This window comes from Meles meles, chromosome 3 (assembly GCF_922984935.1).
Source record: "Meles meles chromosome 3, mMelMel3.1 paternal haplotype, whole genome shotgun sequence".
NCBI classification, from domain to species: domain Eukaryota; kingdom Metazoa; phylum Chordata; class Mammalia; order Carnivora; family Mustelidae; genus Meles; species Meles meles.
This window is the reverse complement of record NC_060068.1, coordinates 27,073,965-27,092,702: the sequence shown is the minus strand read 5'-3', so window position 1 is coordinate 27,092,702 and position 18,738 is coordinate 27,073,965. Positions and strand designations below refer to the sequence as shown.

The 18,738-nt window shown below is 38.0% G+C and overlaps 1 long non-coding RNA gene across 1 annotated transcript; it reads left to right on the top strand.

The window, feature by feature from the left end:
- The first annotated feature begins 4,146 nt into the window (after positions 1-4,146).
- On the top strand, positions 4,147-18,354 carry LOC123939050. The gene is made up of 3 exons (XR_006817807.1): positions 4,147-4,163; positions 7,799-7,802; positions 18,327-18,354. It is a non-coding gene; the product is annotated as an uncharacterized LOC123939050 (long non-coding RNA).
- The last annotated feature ends 384 nt before the right edge of the window (positions 18,355-18,738 follow it).

Genomic DNA, 18,738 nt, shown 5'->3' with positions numbered 1-18,738 from the left:
TAAAGAATAACGGAATGCTACATCAAAAACTAATGATGTACTATACAGTGGCTAACTGAACACAATAAAACAACAACACAAAGTCACTCATTACAAGACACATGTCTTAGCAATGCCATTTAAATGAGTGGTATATCTATATACTTTGGCTATCTGAATTTATATTGTTATTATATTATCTATGAGTTTAATATTTGTTTTCAACTAAAACCTATGTTCCTATTATGCTACCTCTTGTCTGTATTGTTCAATTCTACATATCTAGTACCTTTAATGTAAAACATGATAGGGACTCTGTTTTCTGACTGATTAATGTGTGCATTAGTTATGATTGCCTAAACATGTAAAAATACATGTCATAAGTAAATAGTTAAATGAATAATTATTGAAATGGTACACATTAAGTACAAGATACTGGTAGTCTTTGACAAAAAAAGAAAGAGGGAAAATAAATTATAGAAGACCAAAACACATTTAAAAGATATTTTAATCTTGTAATGCAAAATTCTTGCAGCTGTCATGTCTGTGTAGTAAGCACATAAGGCTTCATAAAATTGTCTTTTTCACTTAATATACTATTGTATTGTTAAATAAAATTTTTAAAATAACCAACCTCATTGACAACAAAACAGAAGAATGTGGACAGTTTTAGTGTGTCTAGGTCAGGAGGTCTGGAAGATAGCAGAGCAGGAGGATCCTAAGCTCACCTCCTTCCATGGACACGCTTAGATAATAACCACATCACTGGAGCTGACTGAAAGACAGGCAGATCAGACATTCCACTGTTATTCATAGAGAAGCCACATTGAAAAGAAGAGGAGATATGGAGATATGGTTGAGAACCAAATCCTTGACTACACTAACCAGGAATGGGAGAGAACCCATAAGCATGGAGAACTGATTGGATCAGACCCCACATTATGCACCCCTCTCATGGGAGACCCACACTGGGAAAATGAGTCATCTTCACACTTGGCTATGAAAACTAGTGAAGTTTAACCTTGTGAGTTTTTACAATCAGCATAGCTTAAACATGGGTATTTTAACAATCAGTAGGTTTAGTTCTGGGTGAGTGGGAAGGCAATAGAAAGCTGAGTCCTTGCCATTAAGGAGACAAGATAATAAATAACCCTGCCAAGATACAGAAAAGAAGCAGTAGTTGGATAAAGGCCTCGGGTATTCATAAAGAAATTTATTTACAAATATCAGAATTTGTGCTAGAGGTAAAGAGAATTATAGAAGATTTCTCTAATAACAAAAAAAGCTGGTAGGTTCCATTTCTCTCCCTCTTCCCCAGCTTAATTAGCCAGACACACATAGGGATGAGCATAAATTCCCTCCAACTATCTTGTTAACAACATGTGCCCTGTCCCCTATACTGTGGGTCCACTCCATTCAAACTGCCCTACTGAACAGGCCTCCTTCTAAAGAATGCCTGTCCTGATACACCCTGCAACCACACTGGCAGGGACCAGTGTCTTTCAAAAGTAACTCTTGCCCTTGAGATAAAGAAAATAATCCACACACACCAGTGTGCTTCTACTTCCAGTAGCCAAACCTTATAGTTCACAGGGCAGAAAGGGCAACTGGAGCCCCAGGAGGCATATGAGGGGCAGAGATGTAGTCTGCCTGCTGGTCCAGCTCAACAACGGAAATGTTTCAGATGGTAGCCCTAGGGAGAGATCCCTGAAGTTCAGTGTGATTTCTGCTTCAACAGGAGACTAGGGTAGGCATTTCTACTAGCATTTCCATGCCACCAGTGAAAATTTCCCAGAGCAAGCACAGGGAGATAGAACTTCAGGCCAGTGTGACTGCAGTGCTGGCAGAGGGATTGAGGACATTCATCTGGTCTGAATGCTGATACCACCCTACTACATGCTTGAAGCAACCCAAGACTGTCCCCTTAATACAACAGGATCTATCCTGGCCTGGTGCACAATGTAAGACAAAGTGGACTATTGAAGCCAAATGGACTAAAAACACAGGCAACCCCGCTGCAACAGTAGAGTATGTAAAACACAGAAGAGACATCCCTGAAACACATGCTTCTGATACACCAAAGGACACCACAAGATCTCTTCATCATAAGGTCACTACTCGAAACATCAGGATACATAGCTACCTTTTCCAATATATAGAAATAAACATAAAGTGAGACAAAATGAGAAGACAAAGTAATATTATCCAAATAAAAGCATAGGACAAAAACATCAAACTAACAAGCTACACAAAACAGACATAAATGATATGCTTGATAAAGAATCCAAAATCATAGACATAGATATGGTCACTGGACTTCAGAAAACAGTGGATGATCTCAGTGAAACATATAAGTTCACTCATGATCTCAGTGAAAAAGGAAGAGATCATTTTGTATCTATCTATCTATATCTATCTATCTATCTATCTATCTATCTATCTATCTCTCTCTCTCTCTATATATATATATATATACACATCTCCAATTATATACGAAAAGCTCAAGAAATGAGTAGTACTCCAGAGGGCATCAGTAGCAATTTAGAGGATTTTAGCAGTTTAGAAGAATGGTTTAACAACCTGGAAGACATGGTAATGAAAAGCAATCAAACTGAAGAGCCAAAAGAATAAAAGAATAATAAAAGTGAGGACATGTTAAGGGGACTCAGTGATATCATTAAGCATAATAATATTCACATTATGGGGATCCCAGAGAGAAAAAAGAGAGAAGGAGACAGAGAAGTATTTGAAGATATAATAGCTGACAGTTTTCTAATCTGATTAATGTACCACACATCCAGGCACAAGAATCACAGAAATCTAGAATCACAAGAAAATTAACTCAAGGTGGTCCAAACCAAGAGCTATAGTACTTAAAATGGCAAAAGGCATTAATGAGAGAACTTTTAAAATGAGCGAGAGCACAGAAAATAGTAACATAGAAAGAAATCCCATAAGGTTATTAACTATTTTTTTAAAAGAACCTTTGCAAGTCAGAAGGAATTGAGGTGAAGTACTGAGGTGAGTACTGAATCTGAAAGGGGTGGAAGATCTGAAAGGGGGAAAAAAATCAACCAAGAATACTTGACCCACCAAATTTATTATTCAGTATAGAAAGGAGAGAGAATGAGTTTTTAAGCCCCCCCCAAAAAAAAATCTTAAAAGAGTTTACTGCCACTAAGCTAGCCATCAGAGAAAGAATAGTAGGAGTTCATTGTGTGGAAAGGAAAGGCCATAATCATGAGTAAGAAAAATATGAAAGAACAAAGTTTCATTCGTAAATGCAAACATAATACAAAAGCATTACAAAGAAGTATATTTGCAAAAATTGGTCAGAGATTCATAAAATAAAAGGATGTAAATTATGAGATCATATTCACAGAATGTGAGAACAGTAAAAAATTAGTGCTTTTATAATGGTTTCAAATTTAAGTGACCTTGAACTTCATATAAACTGTTGTAAGCATAAGGTATTACATATGTGCAAAATGATAACCACAAATAAAAAACCTATATAGATATACACACACAAAGGAAATGGAATCCAAGTATATCACTAAAAAAGTCATCAAACTGTAAGGGAAAAGAGGAAGAGTAGAAGAAAGGAAAATAGAAGAACCACAAAAAACTACGGACAAAATGGCAAAAAGTACATAGCTATCAATAACTAGATTAAATAGAAATGGCTTAAGTGCTACAATTAAGAGACGTAGGGCGACAAAATGAATAAAAAAGGTAAGACCCATTCATGTGCTGTCTAAAGGAGACTCATTAGAGACAAAGACACCTGGAGATTGAAGATTAAGGGATGGCAAAACAGGTACAAGGCAAACGGAGCAAAAAGAAATCTAGTATAACAATATATACACTGGAAAAATAGGCCTTAAAATGAAGACTGTAACAAGAGACAAATAAGAACACTACATAATAATAAAGGAAATTACCTAACAACAGTACATAATTATTATAAATATTTATGCACTTAAGATTGGTGTACATAAAGCAACAATTACCTAAATAAAACAACTTTTAATAGATACAAAGGAATTGACAGTAATGCAGTAATAGTAAGGTACTTTAACACCCACTTACATAAATGGATAGATTATCCAAAAAGAAAATGAAGAAGGAAAGAGTGTCTTTAAGTGGCACATTGGATTATTTGGCTAAAGGTCTGCCTTTGAGTCATGTCATGATCCCAGGGTCCTAAGATCGAATTCCATGTCAAGCTTCCTGCTCATCTGGGAGCCTACTTCTCCCCATCCTTTTACCCCCTCCCCCCATTCTAAATAAATAGACATTGGACCAAATTACCCTAAAAGATATATTCAGAACATTCTATTCAAAAACAATAAAATACACATTCTTTTCAAAAGCGCATGGAACATTCTTGTAAATGGAGCATATTTTAGGCCACAAATCAGGTCTCAAGCAGTTAAATAACTTGAAATCATACAGTGCATCTTTTCTAATCACAATATGAAATTGGAAATCAACCCTCCAAAAATCAGGAAGGAACATATTCATGCAGGATAAGTAACATGCTCCCAAAGAAACTAAAAAAGGAAATTTAAATATATATATATATGTCCATACTACCGAAAGAAATCTATAGATTTAATTTAATCCCTATCAAAATCCCATTTTCCACAAAATTATAACAAGTAATACTAACATTTTTTAAAAACCACGAAAGAACTTGAATAGCCACAACCATCCTGAGAAAGAAGAACAAAATTGAGGTATTATAATTAAAGATTTCTAGATATACTAAAATGGTATAATAATCAAAAAAGTATGGTACTGGCACAAATATAAACCCATAGATCAATAGAACAAAATGGAGAGTCCAGAAAGGAACCTATCTTGATATTTTCAATTAATCTATGATAAAGAAGCAAAAATGTACAATGGAAAACAGACAGTCTCTTCAATAAATGGTGCCAGGCAAACTGAACAGTACCACCCAAAAGAATGAACTTGGACTATATTCTTACATCATACACAAATAAAAGTCAAAATGGGTTAAAGATCTTTATGTGAGACTGGAAGTCCTAAAACTTGTAGAAGAAAATAGGCATGGTAATTTCTTGGGTATTGTCAGTAGAAAATTTTTTCTAGTTATGTGTCCTCAGGCAAGATAAACAAAAGCAAAATCAAACTAGTAGCACTACATCAAAATAAATAGCTCTGCACAATGAAGAAAGCTATCAAGAAAACAAAAAGGCAACCTACTAAATGGGAGAAGATATTTGCAAATATATATATGATAAGGAGTTAATATGAAAAATACATAAAAAATTATATGACCCAACACCAGAAAATGAATTAAACATGGGAAGAAGTCCTGAATGGACATTTTTATAAAGAAGACATACAGTTGGCGAACAGACACATGAAAAGGTTTTCAACAACCCTAATCATCACGAAAATGCAAATAAAAATTACAATGAGATATCACATTACACCTACTAGAAACTCAAGATAGAGAAAGTGTTGTTGAGTATGTGGAGAAAAGGGAAACTTATTTACTTTAACCAGAATACAAATATGAGGGAAGAATGTGGAGGTTGCTCAAAAAACTAAAAATATAATTAAGATGTTATCCAGTAATTCCATTACTGGCTATTTACACAAAGAAAAAAAAACACAAATTCAAAAAGATATAGTACCCTATGTTTGTTGCAGCATTACTATAGCCAAGGTCTGGAAGCAGCCCAAGTGTCACTCAATAAATATGTGGATATAGTTGTGATATATATGTATACACACACAATGTGATATTGCTTGGCCATTAAACAAAATGAGACCTTTGATTTGCAACAACATGGATTGATCTAGAGGGTATAAAGGAAAAGGAAATAAATCAGAGAAAGACAGATACCATATCACTTCACTCCTTTGTGGAATTTAAGAAACAGAACAAACAAAAAAAGAGACAAACAATAAACCAGACTTTTAAATACCGAGAAAAAAAAAACACAACAAAACACTTTTGATTGTTTGAGGGAAGATGGGTAGGTTGATAAGTAAATTAGATAAAAGAGATTAAGAGTACACGTCTCTTGATGAGCAGGAAGTAATGTACAGAATTTTTGGATCAATGTAATGCATACCTGCAATGAATATAACACTGTCTCTTATTTATACCTCAATAAAAAATAAAATTGAGGGACACTCAAAGGCTATGAAATTAGAGCTTCAAGGCAAGTTTACTTTATTTTGTGTATAATGAAATCTTGTATGTTTATCAATTCTTTAATTATCTTTATGCACCACATGGGGCTCAAACTCATGACCCAAAACTCACACGTTTTTCCAAGTGAGTCACACATGCAATACAATGTGAAATCTTAATTATTTTATTTTAGTTTTAATTAATTATTTGAAATTAATTATTTTAGTTTAATTGAACCTAGATGCTATATTTAATCATGTAAATCACTATCTACACTGAGCTAGAAGCATCTTTTAACATGATTCCAAATTCTTAAACCCAAGGTGGCAGGGAAGTGAAACACTGATTTTTGTTGTTGTTGTTGGCACTATCAGTGCTGCTCCAAATAAAGTAAAGATTGTGGAAAGGGTCTGAGAACCAAACATCTGGCAGCTTTTGCATACACACACTTCTCAGGACTGGAAAATCAGACCAAAAGAGAAAACAAAAATTGAAAGCATTGAGTCAATGCTCATACACGTAGTTTTATTCAAGGCTATTCCTCTTGGAAATAGGAGATGAAAATCCAGCATTATTGGAAGACAAGTGCTCAATTATTTTCTTGTATTTGGAAAATATGTGTATAGCTTCTTTATGAGGGTTATTGAATTATCTTACCTATGGCAGAATCCCTGGGGCTTAGATAACCAATCTAGGATTCACTATCCGAATATTGTAAACACTGAATGAAAGTCAATGTTATTAGGAGTTTAAAAAGTCTTGCAAACTGAAATTCCAGGAACCTGCAGGCACAACAGGGAACTGTAGATCAAAAACGCTACTTAAATATTTCAAAGACATCACCTTTATAAGAGGAGGAGTGAAGACAACTGATGGACTGTAAAAATAGCCTTGAGGAAAAGTTACTTTTAATATCTTGAATATCCCAAGGATCAACTAATGAGTAAATGTAAATCTATCCACTGAAGTTTTCTGTTCTGGAACAGAGGGCATGCAAATAAATATGGCACTGTGGTTATAATTACTAATGGTGCTTCCAAAAAATTGCCAGAACATTTTTCTGTCCTGTCCTGTGCTCCATATAGACACCTCATTAACACAAGGGCAGTTTCACCTCCTCTAGAAATTTCAACTCAAAAGGCAGTGCTAGTTTAGTAAGATGATACAGATTTCCACACAGTTTTGGCTCATGAAAAATGTCACCATTACCTGTACATTCTTGTGAAATCTATTAAAGTATATATATTTAAAATCTCCAAGAAAGCAGTTCAGGTTAAATTGAACTACTTTATTAACAATATAAGTTCTATATACCCCATTGACAATTTTTGTGTTGACAAATGAATAAAAACATTAGTCAGAAAAACTATTTGGTGTTGACATAACAACTTATATTTCTCAGTGACATAATGCCATAAAGATTATTTTACTTTTTAAAAATATTTATTTAACAAATAAATAACAAACAAATAAAAGTTTATTTAATAATATTTATTTAACTGCAAGAGAGGGAATACAAGCAGAGGGAGTAGGGGAGGGAGAAGCAGGCCTCCTGACAAGCATGGAGCCCAATGCAAGGCTGGATCTCGCACCCTGAAATCATGACTTGAGCTAAAGGCAGACACCTAACAACTCAGCCAGCCAGGTTCCCCAAGATTACTTTAATTTTATAGGACATATCTATTATGAACCATCTGAGGGCTTTGTTCCCAATGGAATTTCATCCTTATTCTGACTAAATAACACTTACATGGACCTTCTCAGTTGATACTGCAGAGAGAAGAGGATTTGGTCAATGCACTGATTATTTGCCCATCACTGACTTTTGCTCCCATTTTATTGTCCAAAGCAAACTTCATGGCCAAGCCCAACATCATAGTCTGTTGGTGAATTCTAATAATCTTCCAGAAAAGGAGTGAATACTAGTGAGCAAGCCAAGAGTCTCAAAAGCTCCATGTGATAATTTTCCAGTGTTCCATTTTGAATGCAGAAATGTTCAAATTCATCCACTTGAGGAAGGAACCCACATATATGGAAAAGAGAGAGAAACAGACTATCACATTGGGGACTCTGAATAGGGAAAATAAATATCTATAACTTGGCTTTTAAAACCAGATTGGACAAATCTTGAGTTCTAACAGACAAAGGGACTTAAAACATAAATTTTAAAAATCATTGGGTGAGTCAGGAGGGTGAAAGGAAAATGAGTCATTGCCCTTAAATAAAGAGCACAACAAAGACATTCCCTGCGCTGTTTCATCCAGCTCCTCACTGGGTTCTTCTGACAGCACGTCTTAAATTAGCCACTTGCACATAAATCCTTATCTCATAATCTGCTCCCAAGGAACTCAACCTCAAACATCACCTGCATTTAAGAATTTAAATCCCGGAAGTAGGAGGAGGCACCGTTTCAACCTGTACCCTAAAGTGAGCTGATTACCTACCAAAGAACTCTGACCACCCATTAAATCAGCCTGAGATCAGAATTATACACGTCTGGATCTCTACAGGAGCAGAAGATACCAGTGGCAGGTAAAGCCAACTGGGAGCTTCGAACTGATATCAGAAGATAAACAAAAGGGGGAGGGAGCCACCAGAGGTGACCAACTGGAAAGTAATACCCCAATACGAGAGTGCCCTGCATCTGGGGACCAGCATTAATTTGGAGTCTGGTTGAAAGCAATCAAAAAACAAAGAGCAAAGGATCGCGGGGGGGAAATAGGGGAAACCTGAGCAGTTAGGGTCAGGGACCTATTCCCCGGACCCAGGACAGCCTCGCCTGGTGCTGAGCCAGAGAGAGTGCAGCGGAGAAATCAGGTCTCTGTCCCTGAGCCGCCAGTGCACCTGACCCGCCAGCGCACCCAAGAACTAGTGGGGTCTGGCTCCTGTGAGGGGCTGGGAACCTGGCCAGAAGGCAATCCTGAAACGCGCACGTCCCACACCCTCCCTTGGGAGAGGTGCTCTTAGGCACTAGCCTGGAGCTCTGGCATCTGGAAAAAACAGACATTCCCAGCCCAGGACAGCGTGAAAATCTCAGTGTGCGATCTCTGCTCCGAACCTCTCTGGCGGTCTGGAGCTGCCCAGACAGCCACCGCTGCCCTGGTTTTGGTTACAACGAGGAGCTCCTGCATCCCCAGGGACAGTGACTCAGAAACGACTCTGCCAGCAGCTCTTGCAGAACATTCTGAGGCTACTCACTGAGAGGGAGGTCGGGGTGCAGTTTGCTCTCCTCTAAAACACCAAAAACCATCAAAAGCTGTCAAGGTGAGAGAAAACAAATGAAAGAATATAAAAACCCCCAGAGAACAAAAGCCTGAAAAAACAGTTTCTTCAGAGCCCAACCCCTTGAGGGGAGTGGGAGGACCTAACTCAGGCAACATCATTGTCTGAAAATCCACGTGGCAGGCCCCTCCCCCAGAAAACCAACCAGGAAGGAAGAAAAAAAAAAAGACTACAAAAGAACAACCACCACTACTTCATAAATACACCTTTTATTTTTAACTCTTTACCAATATTCTGGTTCTTTTTTTTTGTACATACAGATAATTTTTTAACCTATTTACCACCACACTGAGATGTCCAGTACATCAAATTTTTTAATAACCTTCTAACCAGAACTTTTTGATACATACACCCGTGTTTTTCTTTTGCTTTTCTATTTTTTTAATTCTTTTTTTAAATTTAACTTAGTTTAGTCTAGTTTATTCTTTTTTTAATTTTTATTTTCTACTATACATATAGAGTTAAACTTCAAGATAATCCCCTTTCCCCAATCAATGCTACCACTATAGACAAACCAGTTTCTAATCCCCGTGTAAATTAGGAAAGTTGAGTACCTTAACAAAAACATCAAGATACAATCAGGAAGAATCAAAATAACCTTCCTCACCCACACTGAGAATTTATAACCACTCTCCCAATTTTTCCTTCTGTCAGTGTTTCTGTGAATTTGTGTTTGTCCTGATAATATATAAATCTTATACTTGGGGTTCTTTCTGATGAGGTTCTTCCCCTTTTTTTCTTATATATATATTTATTTTTTCTCTTGTCATATACTTTTATCAGTCCTTTGTTTGTCTGTTTTTGTTTGTATACATCACAAATATTACCTTGTGGCCCATTTGGCTGAGCCTTCTCTTTTATCTTCCCTTTTTTTCCTATCTCTCTTTCTCTCTTGCTCTCTCTCTCTTTTTTTCCTTTTTTCTTTTCCTTTTTTTTTTCTTTCTTCTACTCTATTTCTTTTTCTTTTCTTTTTTCTCTCATTTGGGTGGGGAACCCTGATTGCACAGAAGCGGTCCAGGGTGCACCTTGACTGCACCACAATCGATAAGTCCAGCTGCATCTGTTTAGTCATCTCTTACCAAAATGACTAGGAGGAGGAATACCCAACAGAAGAAAAATACAGAGGATGGGCCTTCTGCAACAGAGCAAATGGCGATTGACAGAGACAATATGTCAGAAGAGGAATTCAGACTAACAATTATCCAGGCAATAGCTAGGTTGGAGAAAGCCATGGATAACCAAACAGAATTGATTAGGGCAGAACTGAAAGCCACCAGGGATGATGTTCACAATGTTAGGGCAGGACTGAAAGCCACCAGGGATGATGTTCAAAATGCTCTCAATGAGTTCCAATCCAATTTAAATTATCTAAAAGCTAGGGTAACTGAGACAGAAGATAGAATTAGTGATCTGGAGGACAAACAGATAGAGAGAAAGGATCAGGACGAAGCCTGGAACAAACAGCTCAGAAGCCACGAAAACAGAAACAGAGAAACAAATGATGCCATGAAACATTCCAACGTCAGAATTATTGGAATTCCTGAAAGGGAGGAAAAAGAAAGAAGATAGAGTGGAAGAAGTTGTCTATGAAAATTTTCCCAATCTCACGAATGGGAACAATGTTCATGTACTAGAGGCAGAGAGATTTCCTCCCAAGATTTTAGATTCTCGAAAGTCCTCATGGCACCTTATAGTTAAAATGAGGAATTCTGTTTCACGACAGACCCTCTTAAAAGCAGCTAGGACAAAGAAGCTCCTTAGATACAGAGGAAAGCCCATTAGAATAATGTCAGACCTTTTCACAGAGACCTGGCAAGCCAGGAAGGGCTGGCAAAATATATTCAGAGTACTAAATGTGAAGAATATGCCACCAAGAATACTCTATACAGCAAGACTGATATTTAAAATGGATGGAGAGATAAAGAGTTTCCAAGACCAGCAAGGCTTAAAAGACTATGCAACCACCAAGCCGACACTGCAGGAAATATTAAGGGGGGTCCTAAAAAAGAGAAAAAATCCTAAGAATATCATTGAACAGAAATATAGAAACAATCTACAGACAGAAAGACTTCAAAGGCAACACGATGTCAATAAAAACCTATCTCTCAATAATCACTCTCAATGTGAATGGCCAAATGCATCCATAAAATGACACAGGGTTGCAGATTGGATAAAACGACAGGACCCATCCATATGTTGTCTACAAGAGACCCATTTTGAACCTAAGGATACACCCAGACTGAAAGTGAAGGGATGGAGAAGCATCTTTCATGCCAATGGGCTCAAAAGAAGGCCGGAGTAGCGATTCTCATATCAGATAAATTAGATTTTAACTAAAGACTGTAATCAGAGATACAGAAGGACACTACATAATTCTTAAAGGGATTATCCGCCAAGATGATCTAACAATTGTGAATATATATGCCCCCAATATGGGAGCACCCAATTACACAAGAAAACTATTAATCAAGATAAAGAGTCATATGGATATGAATACAATAATAGTAGGAGATCTTAATACGTCTCTCTCAGAAACATATCTTCGAAGCAGAACATTAATAAGGAAACAAGAGCATGGAATGAAACATTGGACCAGATGGACCTCATAGATACATACAGAACATTCCATCCTAAGACAACAGAATGCTCATTCTTCAAAGTGCACATGGAACCTTCTCCAGAATAGACCACATACTGGGTCACAAAGCAGGACTCAACCGATAACAAATGACTGACATTATTCCCTGCATATTCTCAGATCACAATGCTTTGAAACTGGAACTCAATCACAAGGAAAAGTTCAGAAGGAACTCAAACACCTGGAAGCTAAATACCACCTTGCTTAAGAATGCTTGGATCAACCAGGAGATCAAAGGTGAATTTAAACAATTCATGGAAACCAATGAGAATGAAGACACCTCGGTCCAAAACCTATGGGATACAGCAAAGGCGGTTCTAAGGGGGAAATACATAGCCATCCAAGCCTGCCTCAAAAAAATTGAAAAATCCAGAATACAGCAGCTGTCTCTACACCTTAAAGAACTGGAGAATCAACAACAAATCAAACCAACTCCACATGCAAGAAGGGAAATAATGAAGATTAGAGCAGAGATCAATGAGGTAGAAACGAGAGATACAGTAGAACGTATCAATGAAACTAGAAGCTGGTTTTTTGAAGGAATCAATAAGATCGATAAACCATTGGCCACACTAATCCAAAAGAAAAGAGAGAAAGCCCAAATTAATAAAATTATGAATGAAAAGGGAGAGATCACAACTAACACCAAGGAAATAGAAACAATCATCAGAAATTATTACCAACAGTTATATGCCAATAAGCTAAGCAACCTAGATGAAATGGATGCATTCCTGGAAAACTACCAACTCCCAAAATTGAACCAGGAAGAATTTGACAACCTGAATAGACCGATAACTAGTAACGAGATTGAAAAATTGATCAAAAACCACCCAAAAAACAAGAGCCCAGGACTTGACGGATTCCCTGGGGAATTCTACCAAACATTCATAGAAGAAATAACTCAATTCTCCTGAAGCTGTTCCAGAGAATTGAAGCAGAAGGAGTACTTCCTGACGCTTTTTATGAAGCCAGCATTACCCTGATCACCAAACCAGGCAAAGACCCTACCAAAAAGGAGAATTTCAGACCAATATCACTGATGAATATGGATGAAAAGATTCTCAACAAGATCCTAGCAAAGAGGATCCAGAAGCACATTAAAAAGATTATTCACCATGACCAGGTGGGATTCATCCCTGGGTTGCAAGGTTGGTTCAACATTCGCAAATCAATCAATGTGATAGAACACATCAATAAGAGAAGAGAGAAGAACCACATGGTCCTCTCAAGTGATGCAGAAAAAGCATTTGACAAAATCCAGCATCCGTTCCTGATGAAAACGCTTCAAAGTATAGGGATAGAGGGAAGATTCCTGAACTTCATAAAATCTATCTATGAAAGACCCACAGCAAATATCATCCTCAATGGGAAAAAGCTTGCAGCCTTCGCATTGAGATCAAGAACTCGACAAGGATGCCCACTCTCACCACTCTTGTTCAACGTAGTATTAGAAGTTCTAGCAATGGCAATCAGACAACAAAGAGAAATAAAATGTATCCAAATGATCAATGACGGAGTCAAACTCTCTCTCTTCGCAGATGACATGATTCTTCATAGGGAAAACCCCAAGGACTCCACCCCCAAAGTACTAGAACTCATACAGCAATTTAGTAACGTGGCAGTATACAAAGTCAATGTACAGAAATCAGTGGCTTTCTTTTTTTTTTCTTTTTTTTTTTAAAGATTTTATTTATTTATTTGACAGAGAGAAATCACAAGAGAGGCAGGCAGAGAGAGAGGAAGGGAAGCAGGCTCTCCACTGAGCCAAGAGCCCGATGTGGGCTCTCCACTGAGCGGAGAGCCCGATGTGGGACTCGATCCCAGGACCCTGAGATCATGACCTGAGCCGAAGGCAGCGGCTTAACCCACTGAGCCACCCAGGCGCCCATCAGTGGCTTTCTTATACACTAACAATGAAAATACAGAAAGGGAAATTAGAAAATCGATTCCATTTACTATAGCACCAAGACCCATAAGATACCTGGGAATAAACCTAACCAAAGTGGTAAAGGACCTGTAATCGAGGAACCACAGAACACTCATGAAAGAAATTGAAGAAGACACAAAAAGATGGAAGACCGTTCCATGCTCTTGGACTGGAAGAATAAACATTGTTAAAATGTCTATACTGCCTAGACCAATCTATACTTTTAATGCCATTCCGATCAAAATTCCACTGGTATGTTTCAAAGAACTGGAGCAAATAATCCTAAAATTTGGATGGAATCAGAAGAGACCCCGAATTGCTAAGGAAATGTTGAAAAACAAAAACAAAACTGGCGGCATCACGTTACCCGATTTCCAGTTTTACTACAAAGCTGTGATCACCAAGACAGTGTGGTACTGGCATAAAAACAGACACATAGACCAGTGGAACAGATTCGAGAGCCCAGATATGGACCGTCAACTCTATGGTCAAATAATCTTTGACAAAACAGAAAAAAATATACAATGGAAAAAAGACAGTCTCTTCAATAAATGGTGATGGGAAAACTGGACAGCGATATGTAGAAGAATGAAACTCGACCATTCTCTTACACCGTACACAAAGATAAACTCGAAATGGATAAAAGACCTCAACGTGAGACAGGAATCCATCAGAATCCTAGAGGAGAACATAGGCAGTAACCTCTTCTATATCAGCCACAGCAACTTCATTCAAGATATGTCTCTGAAGGCAAAGGAAACAAAAGCGAAAATTAAGTTTTGGACTTCATCAAGATCAAAAGCTTCTCTGCACAGCAAAGGAAATAGTCAACAAAACAAAAAGTCAACCCAGGGAATGGGAGAAAATATTTGCAAATGACAGTAAAGACAAAAGGTTGACATCCAGGAACTATAAAGAACTCCTCAAACTCAACACACACAAAACAGATAATCATATCAAAAAATGGGCAGAAGATATGAACAGACACTTCTCCAATGAAGACATACAAATGGCTATCAGACATATGAAATAATGTTCATTATCACTAGCCATCAGGGAGATTCAAATTAAAACCACATTGAGCTACCACCTGACACCAGTTAGAATGGTCAAAATTAGCAAGACAGGAAACAAGTGTGTTGAAGAGGATGTGGAGAAAGGGGAACCCTTTACACTGTTGTTGGGAATGCAAGTTGGTGCAGCCACTTTGGAGAACAGTGTGGAGATTTCTGGAGAAATTAAGAATAGACCTTCCCTATGACCCTGCAATTTCACTGCTGTGTATTTACCCCAAAGTTACAGATGTAGTGAAAAGAAGAGTCTTCTGTACCCCAATGTTTATTGCAGCAATGGCTATAGTCGCCAAACTGTGGAAAGAGCCAAGATGCCCTTCAATGGATGAATGGATAAGGAAGATGTGGTACATAGACACAATGGAGTATTATGCCTCCATCAGAAAGGACGAATACCCAACTTTTGTAGCCACATGGATGGGACTGGAAGAGATTATGCTGAGTGAAATAAGTCAAGCAGAAAGAGTCAAGTATCATATGGTCTCACTTATTTGTGGAGCATAACAAATTACATGGAGGACATGGGGAGATGGAGAGGAGATGGTGTTGAGGGAAACTGGAAGGAGAGATGAACCGTGAGAGACTATGGACTCTGAAAAACAACCAGAGGGTTTTGAAGGGGCGGGGGGCAGGAGGTTGAGGAACTAGATGGTTGGTAATAGGGAGGGCACGTACTGCATGGAGCACTGGGTGTGATGCCAAAACAATGAACACTGTTATGCTGTAAATAAACAAATAATAAAAAAATAATTATAAAATTTTTTAAAAAGCACAACAAAAAGAATACAGAGACAGCACAGAAACAACAGTTTGAAAAACACCACAGACATAGGGGAGTGAGATTCATTTACACTAGTCTCAGAACATATGCTGGAGGAGCAGGAATCTAGGGCAGATGTTTCCAGAAACAATGGAAATTTTGGGTATTATCCTCACTGAACACTTAGCCAAAACACACGGTTGTCTGTGGGAACCAGCAGTGTGCCAACACGTACTATGTTACTTGGTAATATTATGCATCTTTCACCAACCCCCCACGATTCAGTGGGTCTGTCACCTCCACCCAGGCATGGCCAGTCCCAGCAGTGAAGGTATTCTACCCTAAAAAGGGCAGCAGAAACCTTGCTAAAACCACACATACCCATACCTCTGACACTGGATGGGTCCACCTTTTCCAGCCAGGTTTGGCTGAGTCTCAGCACTACAGATTCACTCTCATGAGGACCACAGCACAAATCGTGTTAGCACTGCGTGCTTTTCACAAATACATACTGGGGATATGTCCTCTCCAATAAGCTTTTGGCCAGAGTTCTTTCAAACTGCGACCATAAGCCTAGCAGTGTGCAGGAAGCACTGAGAGCAGCCATACCACCTCTAAGTGACTCTTGCACTAGGGAAAGAGAAAGATAAGCAAACATACCAGTCACTGTACAACTCCAGCAGTGAGCTGAGGCAGAAGGCTGGACTGATTGCAGGTCACATATCATTTAAAACTCCTCAGAGAACAACACGGGAAAGCATCATGAAGATTGGTGCTATTGCATCTTTGGCAAAGGCCCAGTCTGATTCAAATCCAGTGCAAGGCATCCACAGAATGGTTCACTAACACCAAAGACCAAACACTGACAATGACAGGCTAAATGAGTCACTGCAGATGACTGGATTAAAAGAAATAGGAAAGAAAGAAAGAAAGAAAGAAAGAAAGAAAGAAAGAAAGAAAGAAAGAAAGAAAGAAAGAAAGAAAGAAAAAAGAAGAGAAGATAATCAGCTACAACTGAAGTGCACATCACACAATGGAGGCACCTCTCAGGTGTCAGGTTCCTCTGTGGTTCCACCAGGTCATGGTAAATACTACACTGCAAGGGCTATGGGACCTCTTCTTCATAAGGCCACTACTTTCAAAGGGAGATATAGCTGACTTTACTAATACAGAAGCAAATGAAAACAGACAAAATGAGACAGAAGAAGCTACCCGACATGAAAGAACAAGACAAATGACAGCAAGACACCTAAGCAAAATGGAGATAAACAGTATACATAATGGAGTTCCTTTTTTTTTTTAAGATTTTATTTATTTGTTTGACAGAGAGAGAGCACAAGTAGACAGAGAGGCAGGCAGAGAGAGAGAGGAAAGCAGGCTTGCTGCTGAGCAGAGAGCCTGATGCGGGACTCGATCCCAGGACCCTGAGATCATGACCTGAGCCGAAGGCAGCGGCTTAACCCACTGAGCCACCCAGGCGTCCCATAATGGAGTTCTTAAAGTAATACTTATAATGATACTAACTGGGGTGAGAAAAGACTGGAAGACATCAGTGGGATCCTCAACAAAGACATAAAATGAACCAATAAGAGATGAAGAACAGAATAAATGAAATTAAAAATACACTAAATTGAATAGATACCAGACTAGAAGAAGCAAATTAATGTATCAGCTACCTGGAGGATAGAGTAAGGTAAACACAGAAGGTAAGAGAAAATATATTTTTTTAAATGGCAGTAGATGGGTCCCCTGAATATCTCAGTGGTAAGGTTAAGCTTCTGCCTTTGGCTCAGATCATGACCCCAGGGTCCTGCGATGGAGCCCTGCATAGGGCTCTCTGCTCAATGGTGAACCTGCCTCCCCCCAACCCACTCTCTGCCTGCCTCTTTGTTTACTTGTGATCTCTTTCTGTCAAATAAATAAATAAAATCTTTTAAAAAATGGCAGTAGAATTTGGGAACTCAGTGACATCATCAAACATAATAGCATTTGTATTACAGTAATCCAGAAAGAAGAAACAGAAAACAGGGAGAAATTTTATTTGAAGAAATAATAGTTAAAAACTACCAGATTTTGAGGAAGGAAACAAAATCAGAGAGTGCCCAACAAAATCCACCCAAAGAGGTCCACACCAAGATACAGTAATTAAAATGGAAAAAAGTAAAAACAATGTATGAATTTTAAAAGCAGACAAGCAGTTACAGACAAAAGAAACCCCATAAGGCTATCAGTGAATTTTTAGCAGTAACTTTGAAGGAGAGAAGTAAATGGGATGATATACCCAAAGGGCATAGCAAATACTCAAAACAAATCATCAGTAACCCAGAATATTCCATCCAACAGTACGATATTTCAGAATTGGAAAGACTGTGTCCCAGACAAACAAAAGTTAAAGGAATTCATGACCACTAAATGAACCCTACAAGAAACATTAATGGGGGGGGGGCGCCTGGGTGGCTCAGTGGTTTAAGCCACTGCCTTCGGCTCAGGTCATGATCTCAGGGTCCTGGGATCGAGTCCCGCATCAGGCTCTCTCCTTGGCAGGGAGCCTGCTTCCCTCTCACTCTCTCTGCCTGCCTCTCTGCCTACTTGTGATCTCTCTCTGTCAAATAAATAAATAAAATCTTAAAAAAAAAGAAACATTAATGGGGGATTTAGGGGAAAGGAAAGATCATAACTAAAAGTGATAAATTTAGGAAACAAAAAAGCAGTAAGAATGAGTACATCTGTAGAAAACAGACAGGGATCTCACAAAATAAAGGCATGTAAAACATGACACTATACCTAAATAAAAATATACAAAATAAAACATGTACATCATGATATCATATACATAAAATGTAGAGGGTGTAGAGTAAAAATGAATTCAAAGAAAAACAACAATAAATTTTATATGGACTG